The sequence below is a fragment of the Nuphar pumila genome, chromosome 4 (genome assembly GCF_984573655.1).
Source record: "Nuphar pumila chromosome 4, dmNupPumi1.hap1.1, whole genome shotgun sequence".
Taxonomy (NCBI): domain Eukaryota; kingdom Viridiplantae; phylum Streptophyta; class Magnoliopsida; order Nymphaeales; family Nymphaeaceae; genus Nuphar; species Nuphar pumila.
In genome coordinates, this window is record NC_143252.1 from 83092301 (window position 1) to 83114220 (window position 21920).

Sequence of the window (21920 nt, forward strand, 5' to 3'; positions counted from 1 at the left end):
ATAAGCAAATATTAAAGAAACTAATCAAAATACCTATAAAGCATTAAAATAATCTAAATATGAGGCCTATAATACGAAATTTACATGAATTCAATGATAAAACAAAAATAATCAGGGGGGTATAATCTAAACTCAATTTTGGCTATGGTGATAGGGGATCCGATCCATCCATCGGAGGGATCCCATACTCCATGTAGCCTTAAGCAAGAAAGTAAGGAAAATAAAAAAGTAAAAAGATGAAGCTCTTACCTTGGGTTTGCTGGGATTGGCTGAAGGAAAGCGGATGTGGTGGAGATGATCCAAGGTTGAGGAAGTTGGGGCGTCAAAGGCACCAAGGTGAGGATGGCTGGAAGTCAAGAAGGAGGTGCCGGCTGGAACGTGTGATGAAGGTAGTGGCTGCACTTGAAGTTGGTTGTGGCTGGTAGCAAGGGTGTGAAGGAGGCTTGCTGGAGATGGCTATGCTGCTGTGGAGGTGTCCCTGTGGTGCTGCCAAGGATGAAGGTGTGGCTGTGGCTGCAAAGAGCTCCACTTTGGTGGCTGCTGCCTTTGAGAAGTTTGAAGATGGCTGCAATGAAGGGCTGCTGTTGGAAGGTGGCTGTAATGGAGGTGGAGCTGCCACTTGGTGGCTGCCGGCTAGAGTAGTTGATGCTGCTATGGAGGAGAGGATGGTAGCAAAGGGTGATCAAGGAGCCTCTTGATGTGGCTGAAGCAAAGGGGGAGCTGGGCTTTAAGGTGGCTGAACCGGCTGGGAGGAATGGCTAGAGGAGGGAGGTCCGGCTGGTGAAGGTGGTTGTGTTGTTGTCAAAGTGTGGTTGACACAGGTGGCTGGAGAAGGCTGCTGCTGTGGAGAGCTTGAAGTTTGAAGGTGCTGCAACGATGGAAGTTGGAGCTAATGATGATAGTATGTTGCTGCTGCCTTGATTAGGGAGGAGCTTGCTGGAACTTGAAGATGAAGCTGCTGTGCTGTGGTGAAAGATGGGCTGCATCAAGTGTAGGTGGTGTTGTCAAGGAAGGAGAGGTGGAGAAGCTGCTGTGGATGTTGCAACAATGGTCAGGAGCTGCTACAAGGAGGATGGCTGTTGTGGCTGCAACAGCCAAGAGAGAAGGAGAGAGCTCAAGGGAGAGAGAGAGAGAGAGAGAAAGAGAGAGACGTGAATTCAGCTTGGGAGGCCAGCCGTTCTTTTTTTCCTTTTGTTTTTGATTGGTAACTTAGGAAAGATGATATCTTTCCCTAAGTTACCATTGATTAATGAAGAAGGCTGTGTAATGCCCAAGGCTACAGCCGTATGGCTTTGGAGGAAGAAAGGAGTAAGGAAGGGAAGAAGGAAAAGGAAAAGGAAAGAAGAGGGGAGAAAGAAAAGGAAAGAAAGGGAGGAAAAGGAGAGGGAAAGAGGAAGAGAAGGGGCTGGATAGGGTATACGTGAGTGGCTGGGAGAGGAAAGAAAGGAGGAAAGAAAGAAAGAAAGAAAAAGAAAGAAGAAAGAAAGAAAAGAAAGAAAAGAAAGAAAAAAAGGAAAGTAAAAAATAAAAATAAAAATAAAAATAAAAATAAAAAAAAAAATGGAGGAAGAAAGAAAGGAAAAGGGCTAGGGTGGTCGACCCCCTTGTGGGTCCCACCTTAGGAAAATAAAATAATAAAAAAAATAAAACAAACAAAAAAAATAAAGAAAAAGGTAAATTTTTTTTTCTTTTTTTATAAATTAAAACAGAAAATGCAAATGGATGGGCCATCTCAGAGTGGGTCCAAATTCCACTTTTGAAATTCATTTTGACGATTAAAGGGGTAAAATAGTCTTTTCAGAAACTTTCCAGATGAAACGAGCTATTTTTGGTTGTTTTTGAAACGAGCTCGGATTTTGAAGTTCAATACCTCGTTGCGAAGCAAATCCAATGTAGAACTTGAAAATTTGATTTTGAAAGAAATCCAGATTATTTTTCTTGAGAAAATATTTCCAAATTTAGACTCTCGGGGTGAAAATGTCAATTTTGGAAACCCGAGGTTTGAAATTGATTTCTGAAAACTTTTAAAACTCAATCTGGATTGGAATTTATAAAGCTGGAGTTCTGGACTTCGAAAATGAAATGAAATGTGATGAAATGTTATGAAATGCTGAGAAATGATATGAAATGATGAGAAATGACATGAAATGCAATGCGAAATGCTAACCCTGAATGAAGAATTTTGGATGTTAGACCCCGATTGACACTTGTACCTGTTCAAAAAGTGTTAAAATTGACAAAATTTGCAAAAATGGTTGAAGAAATGATTTTCGAGCTCTGCCAAGCTAGAGTAACACTGAAAATTAGGGTTTGAGCTTGATTCAACTGAAATGAACTGGATTGAGCTGGGTTTTAGAGTTTCAGAACTCAAATGAACTCAACGGACACTGACTCAACTTACCTTTCCAACTGAATTTTCAAGAAAAGCTGCCATTTTTAGAGAAATGGTATGGAATGGTCATTGGAATGAAGTGAATTACGAACCTGAACTGGGTTTGAGCTAAAACAAAGGTCAGTAATACTGAGATGAACTAAAATCAAGTCTCAAACACTAACTCAACTGACTGAACTCGGCTCAATTTCAGCTGAAAGAGCTGAAATGGACTAAAATGGGCTCCTGAACACTTAGAAATGGTTTTGAACTGAAATTGGAGCACTTGAACTCCTGGTGAGCTCAAGTTAGACTCTGAGGAATATGACTGACTATGAATGACTGACTCAGAGGCAATTTGCTTGGATTTGAGTGAGAAATAAGCTCATTCCCGAAGAAATGATCCCATTTTGGCAAGAATGGTTAGAAATGAAAATGGTCTTCTCACTATGAGCTCAGATGAGCTTGGAATGATTGATATTCTAAATGTTCTGAACTGACCAGTGAGCTTGGTTGACTCCGACTGACTAGGGTTCGGGATGACCTAAGGGTAAAATGGTAATTTTCCTAATGAAAATGGGTAAAATGGTGATTTTCTAAAACTGACTCGGGGTTTGACTCCTACATTGTCCTAACAGGGTTGACACTGCACGAGGAGGGTTGTTTGAGAATGAGTGAGGAAAATTTGGGGTGTTTACAGATGCCCCTCTTTGCTACTAAGCCGGCTTGAAGACGAGCTTAGTGGCAAAGAAAAACACACCAAATTTTGGCTATAAAAATGCCCCAGTTTGAAGGATCTGACTGGATATGAAAATATTAGCCCTGATGAAAATGGTAGATATGAAATGGAGAATAGAGAGGAAAAATTTACTTCAAAAGAAGTGAGATTCAGGTTTTTGCCCTTAACCTGGATGGGACGGGAAATACCTCGTGTAAAAACGAAGCTCAGGTTTAACCCTTAACCTGACCGAGAAATGAAATACCTCATCAAAATGAGGCTCAGGTTTGTTCCCTTAACCTGACCAGGAAATGAGATACCTCATCAGAATGAGGCTCAGGTTTGTACCCTTATCCTGATTGGGTGGAAAATGAAATACCTCATCTAAAGGAGGCTCAGGTTTGTACCCTTATCCTGATTGGGAAGAAAATGAAATACCTCATCTAAAGGAGGCTCAGGTTTGTACCCTTATCCTGATTGGGAAGAAAATGAAATACCTCATCTAAAGGAGGCTCAGGTTTGTACCCTTATCCTGATTGGGAAGAAAATGAAATACCTCATCTAAAGGAGGCTCAGGCTTGTACCCTTATCCTGATTGGGAAGAAAATGAAATACCTCATCAAAGGAGGCTCAGGTTTGTACCCTTATCCTGATTGGGCGGAAAATGAAATACCTCATCAAAGGAGGCTCAGGTTTGTACCCTTATCCTGATTGGGCAGAAAATGAATAGAATCCTCGAAGGAAGAAACCATGATGGAACCTTCGGATTTTCGCACAATGAATCCGATAGGGGTTTTGCAAAAGGATGAAATTGGGGTCCCTAAAGCTTGAAAAGGGGTTTGATTTTGGGCGCCTCATTGCTGAGACTAAATAACTTTTGAAATTGGTGACCTTTTGCTGGAATTGGTGGCTTAACCTCAAGCCGAAATTGGACTGTCTATGGTGGGACAGTGGGGACACAGGGAAGTGTGCGAATCTGAAAGCCCATGCGCTCAGATTATACCAACAGAAGGGAAGGAATCTTGAAAACTCCCATTATCAAGTCCTTAAAAGGGATAACAACTGATGTCAGGATGCGCCAAAGATGAACCTCAAGCTCTCGCTTCACGCCAGGATAGCTAGAAAATATTGTCAAAATGTTGAAAATTATTGTTGATTCGAAATAATTGAAAGTGATGCACATTGCTTTGAAAATATTCCCTCTTTTCTACCTGAAGTATTATCTCCGATTGGGCTTAACTTCGTAAAATCAAGATTCGAATTCAAATTGCTTGCAATTGGCTTTCTTTCAAGGAAGCTATCAATTTCCCTGATATGAGCAGAAAAGAGAGTATTCTTGATATTGTGAAAGCAATTTGTGAAAGAATATTGATAATAGAATTTCACAAAATTTAAAGAGGATTCTTTGGCAGATTTGGCAGTCTGATATTCTGGAATTCTTTCTCATGACGATCTTTCTGCCTACTATTTTTTTTTTGGCAGAATTAGAGCTCTCTTGGGTTTTTGGAGATTACATCATCCTTCATTTTGGAGATGTCTTGACTTTTCTCTCTCTTTTTTTTTTTAGAAGGGTACGTCACAAACTCCTTCATCTCAGAGATGCTCCAATCCTTCTTTTCTCTCAGGGATTATATTGACGGTTATTGGCTCTTTGGTTGGAAATCTCTTGATGATAGCAGAAATTAAATATCCTTTAGGGTTTGTCGGGAGGCTCATCGCAGTCGCCTTCATCTTGACGGTGCTCTGAACTTTCTCTGGAAGGATCCGTCACAAACTCCGTCATCTTGGAGATGATTCAAACCTTCTTTGGCCCCGGGGGTCTACTCGCCTAATTCGCCTTCATCTTGACGACAGTTGAGAGATCCCTTTTGCAGATATTTAATTGCAGCTTAGGTGATTGAGGAGATATAGGGATTTAATGGATTTTTCTGTATCACCCAGGATATTTTGACTGCTTTATTTTCCAAGAATGATCTTTAAAAATGTGCCATTGACTGCGATCAATACCGATCACTTATGGCTTTGCAACAACATTGAATTTCCTTTGCTGGCCATATCGAGGATTTATTCTTCATCCTTTTGGTCGGCTAATAGAAAGAATTTGAATTTTGAATCCTTTTTCACGAAAGCTTTGACCTTTCAGAAATAATACTGAAGGTATTCTGAGGTAATGTTTTTGTGCAATAAAAATTTTGAAATCAGCAAATATTTAATGACAAATTGACAAGATTTTCTTGAAATCCTTTGTGGAAGCGAGTATTTGAAGCACAACGTAACACATCCATGACAAAAATTTTCTTCTCCTTTCCCCAAAGGAGAAGATTCAGACATTGGAAATAGAAATTACTCCTCTCTTCCCTGAAGAGGAGGTGTTTGCAAAACGAACTTTCGAAGAGAAATTAAGCTTTCGTCAAAACTTTCTAACATTAGGCTTCTCTTATGGAAAGGGGGCCGGTAATGATGAGGTCGGTGAATTGGTCATGAAGGAACGAGTCCATCACACTCTCCCTGAAAAGAGGGTCCTTCATGATGAAATGGCCTAGTTTGAAATTGCGGTCACAAGGAAAGCGAGCTTCCGTCGAAGCTCTCCCTGAATTAAGGGTTCCTTGTATGAAATTGGAAATTTGTTTTGCAAACGGTTCACATAGACACGAGTCCCTTAAAACTCTCCTTGAAAAGGGGCTAGGTGAACAAAGGATAGCATGCGAAAAGAACGAGCTCCCTTGAACTCTCCCTGTACAAAGGGTCTCTCGCAAGAGGAAATGATTGGAATTGGTATGAAATTGGAATTTGGAAAATTTGAAATTTTGAAATTTGAAATTTGAAATTGGAAATTTGGAAATTGATATTTGGAAACTGGAAATTGATTGACTCGAAGGTCAAAATTGGTTGACCCAAAAGTCGAAATTGGAAATTTGGAATTTAAAAATTGAAAATTGGAAATTGGGAAATTGATTGACACGAAGGTCAAAATTGGTTGACCCAAAAATCGAAATTGGAAATTTGGAATTTAAAAATTGGAAATTGGAAATTGGGAAATTGATTGACCAGAAGGTCGAAATTGGAAATTGGTTGACCCGGAGGTCGAAATTGGAAATTTGGAAATTGGGTGGCTCGAGGGCCGAATTGGTAATTGGAATTTGAACTTTGATGAATGATCAGCATAAAGACTGAACCCGAGAGGTTGACTGATACGACCCACCAGTGAGACACTAACACAAGTGCTTAATCTTGAAAGAACACCAGCATGAATACTGGGTTTTGAAAATATGTCAACATAGACATTGGATTTTAAAAATATATCAGTTCGAGCACTGGATTTTGGAAGTGTACCAGTTTGAGCACTGGATTTCAAAATTGTACCAGTTCAAGCACTGAGTTTTGAAAATATACCTTGTTTTTAATTTGAAATTTGAATTTTTAAAAGAGACCTATGCTCTTAAAGTATTTGGGAATTGTAACGAGAATGATTGTCAGGGTCTCAGGATTATCCCTTATCCTGAATGGGTAGTTCAGGTTTATCCCTTAACCTGAATGGGTAGCGAACTTGATGCAAATGCATGCCAATGAATGCAGATGTATGCAAATATGAAAATGATATAAATGAATGCACATGCATGCAAAATGAGAGATTTGTTTATCCTGCCTGCATACAGGATATTTGTAGATAAAAACAAAATTTTAAAAATGCCCCAGTATAACTGGGAAAGGAGAATTTAATCACTATTGAACAAAATTTGGAGGAATTATAAAGAATAAGACATGGTTTAAGTATAGAATTTTTTCAAATGCCGAGCATTGATGGGATCTGGTAATTCCACTCCGTCGGCATTTATGAGCCGATATGAATTACGAGGTAATGCCTTTTTGACAACATAGGGACCTTCCCAATTTGGTGACCACTTGCCACCTAGGCGGTGCTTGAGATAAGCCGTTGATCTGAGCACTAGATCATTGACTCGAAATTTTCTTTCAATGACTGATTTTGCATATTGTCTGGCTATCCTCTGACGATATGATTGAGCGTGCTCTGCTGCTCTGAGTCTTCTTTCATCTAGCAAATCAAGCTGTACTAGCCGCTGTTGCTGATACTGATCAAGAGGTAATTCGAGAAGTGATGCAAATTTCAGAGCAGGTTTCTGAACATGTAGAGGCAATACTACTTCGATTCCATAGACAAGTTCTGATGGAGTAGCATTAGTTGGAGTTCGAATGGTGGTTCGATACGCCCACAATGCATCATGAATCTTCTCATGCCAGTCACGGCCTGTTTCCAAAGTTCGCTCGAGGATTCCAATCAAAATCTTATTGGTGGCCTCTGCTTGGCCATTTCCTTGAGGATAATAAGGAGCGGAGAAATGATGATGAATTTTGAACTTCAAATAGAAAGTCCTTATTCTCTCATTCTTGAAATGAATGCCATTATCTGACACAATATCATGTGGTATGCCGAAACGACATAGGATATTCTTATGGATGAATGAGACCACATGCCGACCTTCTACTGTGCATAGAGTGACTGCTTCTACCCATTTAGTAAAATATTCTGTTGCAGCAAGAAAATATTTATGGCCATTTGAAGCAGAAGGAGTAATGGGACCAACAACATCAAAAGCCCACATAGAAAATGGCCATGGCGAGACGACAGATTGCAAATATGTCGCTGGCGCATGAATGAAAGGTGCATGCATCTGACATTGAACGCACTTCTTCACAAAACGATAACAATCTTGTTGCATAGTTCTTGAAATGACTGCCATTATCTGACACAATATCATGTGGTATGCCGAAACGACATAGGATATTCTTATGGATGAATGAGACCACATGCCGACCTTCTACTGTGCATAGAGTGACTGCTTCTACCCATTTAGTAAAATATTCTGTTGCAGCAAGAAAATATTTATGGCCATTTGAAGCAGAAGGAGTAATGGGACCAACAACATCAAAAGCCCACATAGAAAATGGCCATGGCGAGACGACAGATTGCAAATATGTCGCTGGCGCATGAATGGAAGGTGCATGCATCTGGCATTGAACGCACTTCTTCACAAAACGATAACAATCTTGTTGCATAGTTCTCCAGTAATAGCCTGCTCGGATGATTTGTTTGACAAGAGTTTGGTAGCCAACATGACCACCGCAGATACCTTCATGTGCTTCTTGCACAACTTCTTTGGCTTCTTCTTCGTCCAAACATCTGGAATATTCAGAGCTGAATCCACGACGATAAAGGACGTCAGCAAGAATAAAATATCGAGCAGACATGCGCTGAATTGCTCGCTGCTCTCTCTTTGATAATTCGGGAGGAAATTCGCCAGTTTTAATGAAATTCTTGATATCATGATACCAAGGCTTCTTCTTTTGCTCAGCCTGGTTTACCTGCTCTACTGGGACGAAAGCAGGTTGATCAAGTCTGCCAATTTCAAAGGAGCGACAAGATTCTTCGTTCCTGAAAGACATGATGGATCCAAGATTGGCTAAACTGTCTGCAATTTGATTGAAGTCTCTCTTGACATGGAAAAGTTGGAATTCTTCGAAATTGCTAACATGAGCTGAGACGATCTTCTGATAAGGAAGTAACTTCTGATCCTTCACTTGCCATTCAGCTAAGACTTGATTGACGACGAGCAAAGAGTCGCCATAAGCATGCACTTATTTGACATTGAAGTCTTGTAGAATTTTCAGACCTTGTATCAAAGCTTCATACTCGGCCATATTATGAGTGCACTGAAAATCTAATTTGAGAGAAAAGGGGATCATCTCCTTCTCAGGTGTGATCAACAGAATCCCGATTCCTATGCCTGCCATATTCTTGGAACCGTCAAAGAATAAATTCCAAATTGGGGATTGTTGAATATTGCAGATCCGCTCATCGGGGAAATCATCCTCGACTTTAACATCCTCTGCTAAAGGAAAATCTGCTAATTGATCTGCAATTGCTTGGCCCTTGATAGATTGCTGCGAGACATATTCCAAATCGTATTGCATCAATAAAACCTGCCATTTGGCAATTCGTCCACTGAGGAAGGGTTGCTCTAGAATATACTTGAGAGGATTTAATTTGGATAGGATCTTGACTTCAGATGTCAACAGATAGTGTCTCAATTTCTGACACATCCAAACCAGAGCTAGACATGTCTTCTCTATCTGAGAGTATTTCTTCTCATAATCAATGAAGGTTTTACTCACATAGTAAATGGCATGCTCTACCAGACTGCCTTTTTCGTATTGCGCCAAGAATCCGCCACAAGCCACTTGATTAACTGAAATGTATAGCAGTAGGGGTTTCCCAAATTCTGGCGGCTTTAACACAGGAGGATTGAGCAAATATTTCTTGATGCGTTCGAACGATTGCTGACACTCTGGTCCCCATTCGAATTTCACTCCTTTTCTGAGCCAATGATTGAAAGGCTCACATCTCATGGCCAAATTGGATATGAATCGCCGAATTGATTGCATACGTCCCTGAAGGCTACATAATTCTTTCAAATTAGTCGGGGGAGACATGTCAATGATAGCTTTGGCCTTAGCGGGATCAACTTCTATCCCCTTTTTGCTGACTAGAAAGCCTAACAATTTGCCAGATTCGACTCCAAAAACACATTTTTGTGGATTGAGTCTTAGCTTGTAAAGAATGAGCCGCTTGAAAACTTGATTGAGAGTTTCAATGTGATCTTCTTCTTCTTTGGATTTTACCAGAATATCATCGACATAGACATCCATGATTTTGTGCATCTGATCATGGAAAATGACGGTCATAGCACGCTGATAAGTGGCTCCAGCATTCTTAAGCCCAAATGGCATGACTGTATAACAAAAAGTGCCCCAAGGAGTAGTGAAAGATGTCTTGGACTGATCACGAGCGGCCAACTTGATCTGATTATATCCGGAATATCCATCCATAAAAGAGAACATAGCGTGACCTGCTGTGCTATCAATCAAAAGATCAATATTAGGAAGTGGATAATCATCCTTAGGAGTCGCTTTATTGAGATCTCTGAAGTCGATGCAAATTCGAACTTTACCATTTTTCTTGGGAACAACAACAATATTTGCTAGCCAATCTGGATAGTCAATGGTTCGAATGAACCCTGCTTTGAGTAGGTCTTCTAGACCTTCCTTAACTTGTTGTTCCACTCGAGGATCCATCTTTCTCAGTTTCTGCTTAACCGGCTTGACATTTGGTTTTAGGATGAGACGATGTTCAACCAATTTGGTATCTAGACCTGGCATGTCCTCATATGTCCACGCGAACACTTCTTCATGTTGCTTGAGAAAACGGGCGAGCCTTTCTTTCTCTTCCGGGCTCAAACTTCTGCCAATCTTGAGAATTTTAGGATCGTCTTCTGATCCAATATTGATATTCTCAATCGGATCCTGAACTAAGGATGATGGCTCATCTTGTTTCTGAATTGCTGCAAATTCTGGTAATTCTTGAAGAGCTGAATCAAATTCTGCAGGTTCTTCTGACTGCTTTGTAATCTGACTACATTCTGCTCTTATTTTAACATGATGAATCACTGTTGGCTTTGAAAAGGCCTCTGGATTAAGAACGAGCTTCTTGATAGATTGGGAAGACATTCTGAAAATTGGAGAATAAATCGATTCAGGAAAATCTCCTATCATAAAACAAATTACTTTTGTTAAGAAAATAATTTGAAAGATAAAAGAGAAGAATAATGGCAAATTTTCAAAGATTTGATAACGAGAAGTAAAGAGACAAATGGCATCCAGATAGACAAAGGAAATTTGCAACTTTATTAAAAGATTGAATTGAGGACAATGATTGAAATGAAACGGGATATCATCCTAAATGTGAAAACAAAAGAATAGAAATGAAAGACAAGCAGATGCCCTTAATGCGTCCCTTTGATAAAGATAGTGCCCTTCTGAGATCTTCTGCCACTAAAGCCCAATCCGGCTCTCTGAGGATAGTGCTGAGGAATTACTGGCTCGAGACGACCATTCCCATTTTTTCCCAGGCCTTGAAAAGGCTGATAACCATGCTTTACTAACAGATCGAATCCCTTTTTGGCCTTCATAAATTGGGAGAACAGTGGATGATCTTTGAATGTACTATAGTCAATTCGTCCTCCAATCTTGAAAAACTGTGGGCCTCTCCATCGAGTCATGGCCACTGTATGTGCTGGCTGTTCAGCCGTCTGCAGTATTCCCGAATTTTCTTCAAAGCTGACCTCATCAATGCCTCTAATGCTAGGGATATCAGTAGTGAAAGTGGGCCTAGGAACCATGGGTTATGCAAGCCTCTTCTCCGGATCCTCGCCCAAGACTGTTGTGATCATTCCACCTTTTGACCACTTGACACACTGATGCAGAGTAGACGGCACCGCGTTCGTGTTGTGAATCCACGGTCGTCCCAACAACAGATTATACGTTGGGGGTACATTTACCACATGAAAGAGGACAGAGTGGACCGAGTAGTCAATGAAAATTTCCAAGAAAATTTTCCCTTTAGCTGTCTGGCCATGATTATCAAACCCGTAGATGGTGATCGGGTCCGGGATATATTCCTCTTCTCTGATGCCCAAAGCTTTGGCTGTCATTTCTGGGCATATATTGAGGCTGCTGCCTCCATCTATCAGCACATGAGGAACAGTCATTCCTCTGGCTCGAATCACAACATACAAAGCGTTGTTGTGAAACACATGCGGCTTAGAAAGATCTTCATCTGAAAAAGTGATTGGAGCATTTGTCATGGCCTGATTGACTATCTGGGCCATGTCTTCAGGAGTTATGCTCGGTTTTACTTTGATTTTCCGCAACAGATCATTCAACACCTGCTGGTGTTTGGTGGAGGCTTGAGCTAAGTCCAAAATTGAGACATTGGATAATGAAGTTATCGGCTGTGGTGTGGATGTCTCATTTTTCTCTGGGGCGGGCTTAATAAAGTGTTTGGGGGAGCCATGGCATTTTTTTAGCCACCTCAGGAGATACCCCAGCGGATTTATCAGATACTTTCATTTTACCAAAAGCTGCAATGAGATCCATTTTCTGAGCTTTGGACTGAGCCTGCTGCAGCACAAGGACCTGATGTTGGACTTGCATATCCCTTTTAGAGCATGGCCTAATATGCTCCTGCGGCTGAAAAGGCTGTTCAGAGACGACCGCCGTAGAATGATGGGGAAAGGATTTCTTTACAATATCCATATTTTCATCTTCGGCACCCTCTACCAGAAGATTCTTGTCGATGAGATCCTGAACAATATTCTTGAGAACGAAGCAGTTCTCAGTATTGTGCCCCACTGTTCTGTGAAATTTACAAAATTGATCTTTGAATTTCCCCATGGGAATAGGGGGATCAACCAACCTAGGCAGTTTGACCATCTCCTTGGTCAACATATACTCGAGCACAGTCTCGAGGGATTGGTCTAGTGGAGTGAATTTCCTGTCATAACTCCACCCTTCATACTTTACTTTTTCTCGGGGCTTCGGTCCCTGTTCTAATTGAAGTGGCTTATTGAATTGAGGGACTGACTTGCCTTTCTGATCGTTCTTGTTGGAACTTCCTACCCCATAACAGAAATCTTTGTTCTGCCCCTTACGGTGTTTCCAATTATTATTTCTGACAGAATGAGTGAAGTGAGTCTTCTTCTTCTGCTCAGTTTGGCTGTTGTTCTTAGTAAAGGTGAAACCTTCATAGAAACCATTTTCCATACTCAACTCGAGCCATTCGGCTCGCTCTGTCAGTTCAATGAATGTCCTTGATGGTGCAGTAGAGATGAGACCTCTTAGAGGCTGTGAGAAGTTACTCAGAATTAGGGACAAAGCATGTCCCTCTGATATGGGGTCCCTCATCTTGTTGCAAGCTGACCTCCATCGATGGATAAAATCTCTGGCCTTCTCATTTTCTCTCTGTTTAAGGTCGCAAAGATGGCTGAGGGTGGGAAGTGCCTCAGCATTGAAGAGAAATCGCTCAATGAACATGTTTACCACTTTGTCAAATTCTTTCAACTCAATTGGATTTACATGCTCCGAGTACCATTTAGCTGTGGTTCCCTCCAGACTGCGAGGGAAACATAGGAAAAGTGCACGGTTGTCTCGCTTGAATCTGGAGCATTCAGCGAAGAACATGGCGAGATGAGCTTTAGGATCGCCAGAACCATCGAATTTGATAAACTTTCTGGGGAGATTCTCGAGATTGTCGTCCCCATCCAAACCATCATAGAAGTCTTCGCTGGTGAAGACTTTCTTGCCCTTGTCGCGGGCCTGCAGGTCTCGAAGCATTCTGACCACATCTTTGAACTGCGGCTGGTCAGAGTCATTGACAGACTGCTCTTTGAATTTGTGGGCAGACCCTTGCCCCTGGGTAGACTTGCGGAATGCCTGATGGGTCTCAAACTCTTCATCTGAATCTTCCACTGATTCCTCTTCATCAGTTGCATCAACATGCTGGGCAGGCTTCTTGGATATCTTCAAGGCTTTCTTGACTGCCCGGCCTTTTGTCTTTTGCTTCACCTGTGCTTTCTCTGTACTGGCTTCAGCTTGTTCTGCCAGCATCTTAGTCATCATCTTCTTAAACATGGCATACATTTGAGGATCAATGTCATCCTCAACCTGTTGCCCCTGATTTTTGCCTGAGCGCAGGGAATCCATTTCTTCGTCTGAAGCTGTCGAATATGCGATTCCCTCGACTGGTGCAGTCTTCTTCCCTGACCTTGTTTGAACCATTGACTGTCACGAATGCTCTCTGCAGAGCAAAATCGATGGTTAGGCTTTTGAGAGAGATTTTGATTGGAAGAAAATATTCGCTGAGAATTTTGGTAGACAATTTGAAAGAATATCCCATTACTAGGGATTGAGTCGTCGCTGGGATTACGACAATTGCGTTGTCATTCCTTTGCAAAGAAAATAAACAACTGAAAATTAAGCCTTGTTACCTAGGCGAGGTCGTCAAACCAAAAATTGAAGAATTTGCAAGATTTTTATTTATTGAAAGAAAACATGATTGCATCAATAATAAACTTGAGAAAGAGGGGGCGGACAGACAATTTGCCACCACTCTTTATAACTAGCAGAGACACGAGGACCGGGAAAAAGCGGAAGAGTAACAAAAGAGTCCCAGCCATATCTGGCAGAATGGTATGCTCCGGACCACTGTGCTGATGTAAGGTCAAACTCTGGCACGACTCCTGATAGCAGCCGCATCTCTATGTGTTTCTGTCTCTGAGAAAACTGTCGAACACATCGCTCTGGATGATAGTAAGCACAGAAGAATGAACCAAGCAACTTGAATCTCTTGCCATATGCATAGGTGTATCTGGGAGGCGATAATTCTCGATCAAAATAGTCCCACACCACTTCTTCTTCCTGTAGATAGTCGATCAGGAATCGGTACCGTGCAACTGGAAGGAGCTCCTTGCTGTTGTATCTGAATGAACTAGCTCTGGTCGGTACATGCTGAAGGAACCAAGATTGAAGAGCATAAGTACATCCCTCGACTAAGATGGACTCTCCAAGTGTGAAGCGGGTCAGTCCTCTGTATAGAAAAGCAAGCGCGGCCATGGCTATCGAGAGACGGCTGGTCTGTCGACTTCCCCATCTTCTCAAAAGTTGAACTATTCTGACATCCACATAATTTTGTCCATCTGGAAAGAAAGCAAGTCCCACAGTACACAAAACCATCGCATGCTGAATTCTCTCTCGAGCTGTCCTGGACAACGAGCTGACTTCTGCGAATTCTCCATACTGTCGGTAGATCTCGATCAGACTCACGTACTCATTCCCATTTTCTTCAATCAGTTGCCAAGACTTGCGCCCTGTCATGCGAGCTACGGCATCTTTGGGGTCCAGACCCTTGACATTGATCAGAAACTGCTGCTCTAACGGATCTCCAGGCTGACCGGCTGGCTCAGGCAGTCCCATAATCTCTGAAAATTCATCCATCAGTAGTGTCATCTCGCCCCACGGGAACCAGAACGTGCAAGTGCGCGGATTCCACCGCTCTGCCAGTGCATGAATCAGATTGCCGTTGACTGTCAACTTTCCCACTGTAGATGCCAATTCCAACCCACAATCGCTCAAGTGGTCCGGAAACATACGAGAGAAATTTTTGAACCAGACATAGTACCACCGGGGAAAGAAGGGTCCGGTGCTAAGAGATCGATGCTCAGGAAGACTTTGTCGCACCTCATAGGAGATGTGACCCTCAGGAAAAACAGAATCGAGCTGACTGGATGCCATTGGACTGAAAGATAAGAAGACTGAAATTAGACTTTGGAAAAATACAAGAAATTTGAAAATTGCAGGCAGGATAAAATGAAAGCTGGAAATTCGAAGTCCAGAGGAACGAAAGAATGGAAAATCTCCTGGAGTTTTGAAGAAAAGGTGGATGATTTGGAAAAATTGCCCAGGGTTTTTGAGAAAAAGGAGATATTTCATAAAAGATGAAAAATGAGGTATTTTGGAAAATTGTTCGGTATTTTGGAAAAACTGAAAAAATAAGGCGAAAATGAATATCATACATTCAATTACAAACAATTATGCACATACAGCAATCCCTAAGAAGCCAACTCTAAATGCATTGATTTTGAAAGAGCTTTAGGACCCTAATCCTGACTCTAGGCTCAGATCAACTGTGTCCAATCATGCTATGCCGATATACTCGAGCCGAGGCTCGATGTACGTGGCATAAAACTCATCTCCGGGTCTAGGCTTGTGTTTTCCCAACATCCTTGAGCGCCTGCCGATATACGTTGGACTATGGCCCTTGGTACGTGGCAGGGGGGCGTTAGCCCAAATAAGTGGCCCAGTTGTGAGGCTATGTCCCGAACTATGGTTCTGGAAGAGAGCCCAGCAACGTGAAGACCGGGTAGACATAGGTGGGGTGGTTTTTGAAATATGATCACATGCAGGCAAACAGAGGGCTCTAAGTCCTAAAGAGATAGAATTTTGAAATTTTTTGAAGAAGCAAACATTGTTTTCATACAAGTCCTAGATTGAGGAGTGTTGTATTTCAGACCTAAGTCTAAGTGAGCATGCATAATTCTCCTCAATATGGTCCTATCAAACCATGCCTAGTCTACATGCAATCCATGTCAGCTGGGTTCAAGTCTAGGCTCCTAGGTTCACATGATATCAGAAATTAAAAGCTGACAGTTCAAAGAGCATGATTTTGATAATTGAGCTAAGTCAAAGCACATAATTGATCAGACGAAGACAGGTCCCATCACGGTCGCCAAACCTGTTATCATCGCAAAATTGTTCCCCTCCCTTGCGAGAGAGAAACGAATTTCGCGAGTCAAACTCGACCAAAGTTTTGAAAATGATTTTTGAAAATTTACTCGCCTCCGTTTTGAAAATTTGCGGGAAAATTCCGTAGAATGGGATCCGCCTGTCGGTACGAGGTTCAACCGTTCCTGGCGCCTTTACCAGGGGTAATTAAACCAAGGACCAATTATGTGCTTTAACTCGACTCAAATATCTAAATTATGCTCTATTTTTTCTAGAATGCACAAAGAATGAGGCTTGTGCTATAGAATTTTTAAAAAATGCAAGTTTGAGAAAATATGATGTTTGCTTTGGAAAATTGAAATACATTTGGAAAATGATTGGAAAAGTGCTTGAAATTGGAGTTTTTGGGAAAATCATTGAATTTCATGGGAAATCAGAAATTTGCATTGAAAAGTGATTTCTTAGGAAAACTTGAAAATCTGAGAAAATTGGTTTTGAGATTGGAAACTTGGAATTGCTTTTATGAGAAAATGGATTTGAGAATCTTGAGAAAATCTAAGAAATTTATTGGAAAATGACTTTTGAAATGGAAAATGAATTCTCAAGAAAACTGGAAAATATGAGAAAATGAATTTCTGAAAACTTGGGATTTTGAAATTTGAGAATTCGAAAACATAGGAAAATCTTGATTTAAACTTGAGAAATGCTTTGAAATGTCATTTGAAAACTTAGGATTTTGAGAAAATCAGATCCTGACAAAGACTTGGAAATTCTTGAGAAAATTGAATTTTCTGAAATTGAAATTGGAAAATGAGTTTGAAAATAATGCAATTTGAATGATATGAATGAATGAGTATGAATTTGAAAAGGGAATTTCATTGAGAAATTGGGAAATCCTTTTGAAACTTTGAAAAATGCAGTGCATTTTTGAAGTTAGCCTAAGAGTGTAGGCTGAATGTGGCTGATATAAAGATCATAAATCTTGGTTTTCTTCGTATTCTGACTATGGCCATAAATACGAATCCCACCGAGTTTATAAACTCCATAAAAGCTTGTGCACGTGCCATTCATGTAAACCATAGTGGATTTGAAATAAATGCACATGAATCATACATCAAATATTGAAATTTGCATAAATTAAACTATATGCAATGCAACCCTATTCTAAGCAGAAAATGTAACTCTTATTCCAAATATTACATTGATTTTTACATTGAATTGAAATAAAAGAAATAAAATGGCTAAGTCTTCTTCTTGAATATTCCTGCAAAACTCGAGAATAAAGTTAGCACAAAAATGTAGGTTTTTTTGAATTTATCCGAAAATATGAAAAATTATCGGATATTATTCAGATATAAACCCAGATTCATACCCCCTTTGATATAAACATGATAAATAATGAATAAATTTCAAAAATAAACTTGAAAATTCGAAATTGGGGTCAAAATGACCAAAATACCCCTGATGACCTTGAAATCAGGGTTTTCTGAAAGAATTTTTGTAAATTTTGGAAATTTGAAAATCAAATGAAATAAATCAAACATAATATGATGAAATATGATGATATGCATGAAATTTTGGATAATTAGAAATTGAAATTTCGAAATTTAGGTCAAAATGACCAAAATACCCCTGATAACAAGACTATGGCCTTGAAACCAGGGTTTTCTGAAATAAATTTTGCAAAATTGAAAAATATGAAATGAAAATGAGATTAAAATTAACCCTAATATGATTCTACATGCTTATGTACATGATACAAACCCTAAAATGGCGAAAATATCATAAAATATCAAATTTAACTTGATTTTCGCTTCTGAATTTAAAGATAAACTAACACATGGAGCAAATGAACTTGGAATTAAACCAAATTTGGCATGGACAACTAAAATAACCCTAGAAACATAATGGATCTATAAAATATAATTTTTTTGTATTTTTAAATATGGAAATTCAAATAAAAACCCTAAATTTCGTGATTTTTGCCTAAAATGTTGATTCTAAAGGAGATTTAGGATATCAAATTTCCATAAAAATTTCCCAAATTTCATGGGGTGATAGAGGACAGTAAGGAAAGGATTTTTTCATTTTACATTTTTTGGTTTTGACCTATGGTCGGAGCTGTGTCACTCCGGCAAGTCGGATCGGAATCCGGCGACTCTAGTAAATGAAGGAAACAGACAGGTTTCGGTAGAAAATGTGGTAAAAATGGCAGACAGATGGGAAAATGGCTAAAGTTGTGGGAAAATTCCCCTGACAAACATAGGAAGATTTTATCTTTTGACACTATTGGGATTCAGGTTACGGTTTGGAAAAGACCACACTGTTATCAGAGACCTAAATCTCTAGAATTTCTGGACATTGGAATCGGTTAGACAGAAAGAGAAAATCCGGGAAAAATAATGAAACAGATCCGAAAATTCCCGAATTTTGGGAAATGACCCGAAATCATGTTAGGAACAACTTTCATGTTGAAAGTTTTTGCAGACGGACTACAGATTTGGAGGAGTCGGTGCATTAAGGTCTGTCTATACCCTGACGAAGGAAAATCAAGATTTTCCCAGGCGGCTGGGAAATCTGATTTTTGACAGAGGACAAAACTAACTGGAAAAACTTCAAAATTTTCAGATCATCAGTAGATTCGATTATAAATACACTGTGATTTTTTGAGGGAAAATTGAATCATCCATGGAGGCCATCTTGGGTCGACAACCCTGCTAAATGGGAATCTGGAATTTCCAGAGGGTTTAAAACCTGATCTGGACTTTGGATTTATTAGATAGAGTTATTAAACTCAAATCGATCCGAATTTTTGCAGAGAAATGAATGATTAACCCATACATCTATCATAAAATTTTTGAAATTTATAGATGAACAATTAAACATGAAACGAAGGCTGGACTGACGCTTAAAATCAAAACCTATAAACTAATAAGCAAATATTAAAGAAACTAATCAAAATACCTATAAAGCATTAAAATAATCTAAATATGAGGCCTATAATACGAAATTTACATGAATTCAATGATAAAACAAAAATAATCAGGGGGGTATAATCTAAACTCAATTTTGGCTATGGTGATAGGGGATCCGATCCATCCATCGGAGGGATCCCATACTCCATGTAGCCTTAAGCAAGAAAGTAAGGAAAATAAAAAAGTAAAAAGATGAAGCTCTTACCTTGGGTTTGTTGGGATTGGCTGAAGGAAAGCGGATGTGGTGGAGATGATCCAAGGTTGAGGAAGTTGGGGTGTCAAAGGCACCAAGGTGAGGATGGCTGGAAGTCAAGAAGGAGGTGCCGGCTGGAACGTGTGATGAAGGTAGTGGCTGCACTTGAAGTTGGTTGTGGCTGGTAGCAAGGGTGTGAAGGAGGCTTGCTGGAGATGGCTATGCTGCTGTGGAGGTGTCCCTGTGGTGCTGCCAAGGATGAAGGTGTGGCTGTGGCTGCAAAGAGCTCCCCTTTGGTGGCTGCTGCCTTTGAGAAGTTTGAAGATGGCTGCAATGAAGGGCTGCTGTTGGAAGGTGGTTGTAATGGAGGTGGAGCTGCCACTTGGTGGCTGCCGGCTAGAGTAGTTGATGCTGCTATGGAGGAGAGGATGGTAGCAAAGGGTGATCAAGGAGCCTCTTGATGTGGCTGAAGCAAAGGGGGAGCTGGGCTTTAAGGTGGCTGAACCGGCTGGGAGGAATGGCTAGAGGAAGGAGGTCCGGCTGGTGAAGGTGGTTGTGTTGCTGTCAAAGTGTGGTTGACACAGGTGGCTGGAGAAGGCTGCTGCTGTGGAGAGCTTGAAGTTTGAAGGTGCTGCAACGATGGAAGTTGGAGCTAATGATGATAGTATGTTGCTGCTGCCTTGATTAGGGAGGAGCTTGCTGGAACTTGAAGATGAAGCTGCTGTGCTGTGGTGAAAGATGGGCTGCATCAAGTGTAGGTGGTGCTGTCAAGGAAGGAGAGGTGGAAAAGCTGCTGTGGATGTTGCAGCAATGGTGAGGAGCTGCTACAAGGAGGATGGCTGTTGTGGCTGCAACAGCCAAGAGAGAAGGAGAGAGTTCAAGGGAGAGAGAGAGAGAGAGAGAGAGAGAAAGAGAGAGACGTGAATTCAGCTTGGGAGGCCAGCCGTTCTTTTTTTCCTTTTGTTTTTGATTGGTAACTTAGGAAAGATGATATCTTTCCCTAAGTTACCATTTATTAATGAAGAAGGCTGTGTAATGCCCAAGGCTACAGCCGTATGGCTTTGGAGGAAGAAAGGAGTAAGGAAGGGAAGAAGGAAAAGGAAAAGGAAAGAAGAGGGGAGAAAGAAAAGGAAAGAAAGGGAGGAAAAGGAGAGGGAAAGAGGAAGAGAAGGGGCTGGATAGGGTATACGTGAGTGGCTGGGAGAGGAAAGAAAGGAGGAAAGAAAGAAAGAAAGAAAGAAAAAGAAAGAAGAAAGAAAGAAAAGAAAGAAAAGAAAGAAAAGAAAGAAAAAAAGGAAAGTAAAAAAAAAAATAAAAATAAAAATAAAAATAAAAAATAAAAATAAAAAAGAAAATGGAGGAAGAAAGAAAGGAAATGGGCTAGGGTGGTCGACCCCCTTGTGGGTCCCACCTTAGGAAAATAAAATAATAAAAAAAATAAAACAAACAAAAAAAATAAAGAAAAAGGTAATTTTTTTTTTCTTTTTTTATAAATTAAAACAGATAATGCAAATGGATGGGCCATCTCAGAGTGGGTCCAAATTCCACTTTTGAAATTCATTTTGACGATTAAAGGGGTAAAATAGTCTTTTCAGAAACTTTCCAGATGAAACGAGCTATTTTTGGCTGTTTTTGAAACGAGCTCGGATTTTGAAGTTCAATACCTCGTTGCGAAGCAAATCCAATGTAGAACTTGAAAATTTGATTTTGAAAGAAATCCAGATTATTTTTCTTGAGAAAATATTTCCAAATTTAGACTCCCGGGGTGAAAATGTCAATTTTGGAAACCCGAGGTTTGAAATTGATTTCTGAAAACTTTTAAAACTCAATCTGGATTGGAATTTATAAAGCTGGAGTTCTGGACTTCGAAAATGAAATGAAATGTGATGAAATGTTATGAAATGCTGAGAAATGATATGAAATGATGAGAAATGACATGAAATGCTATGCGAAATGCTAACCCTGAATGAAGAATTTTGGATGTTAGACCCCGATTGACACTTGTACCTGTTCAAAAAGTGTTAAAATTGACAAAATTTGCAAAAATGGTTGAAGAAATGATTTTCGAGCTCTGCCAAGCTAGAGTAACACTGAAAATTAGGGTTTGAGCTTGATTCAACTGAAATGAACTGGATTGAGCTGGGTTTTAGAGTTTCAGAACTCAAATGAACTCAACGGACACTGACTCAACTGACCTTTCCAACTGAATTTTCAAGAAAAGCTGCCATTTTTAGAGAAATGGTATGGAATGGTCATTGGAATGAAGTGAATTACGAACCTGAACTGGGTTTGAGCTAAAACAAAGGTCAGTAATACTGAGATGAACTAAAATCAAGTCTCAAACACTAACTCAACTGACTGAACTCGGCTCAATTTCAGCTGAAAGAGCTGAAATGGACTAAAATGGGCTCCTGAACACTTAGAAATGGTTTTGAACTGAAATTGGAGCACTTGAACTCCTGATGAGCT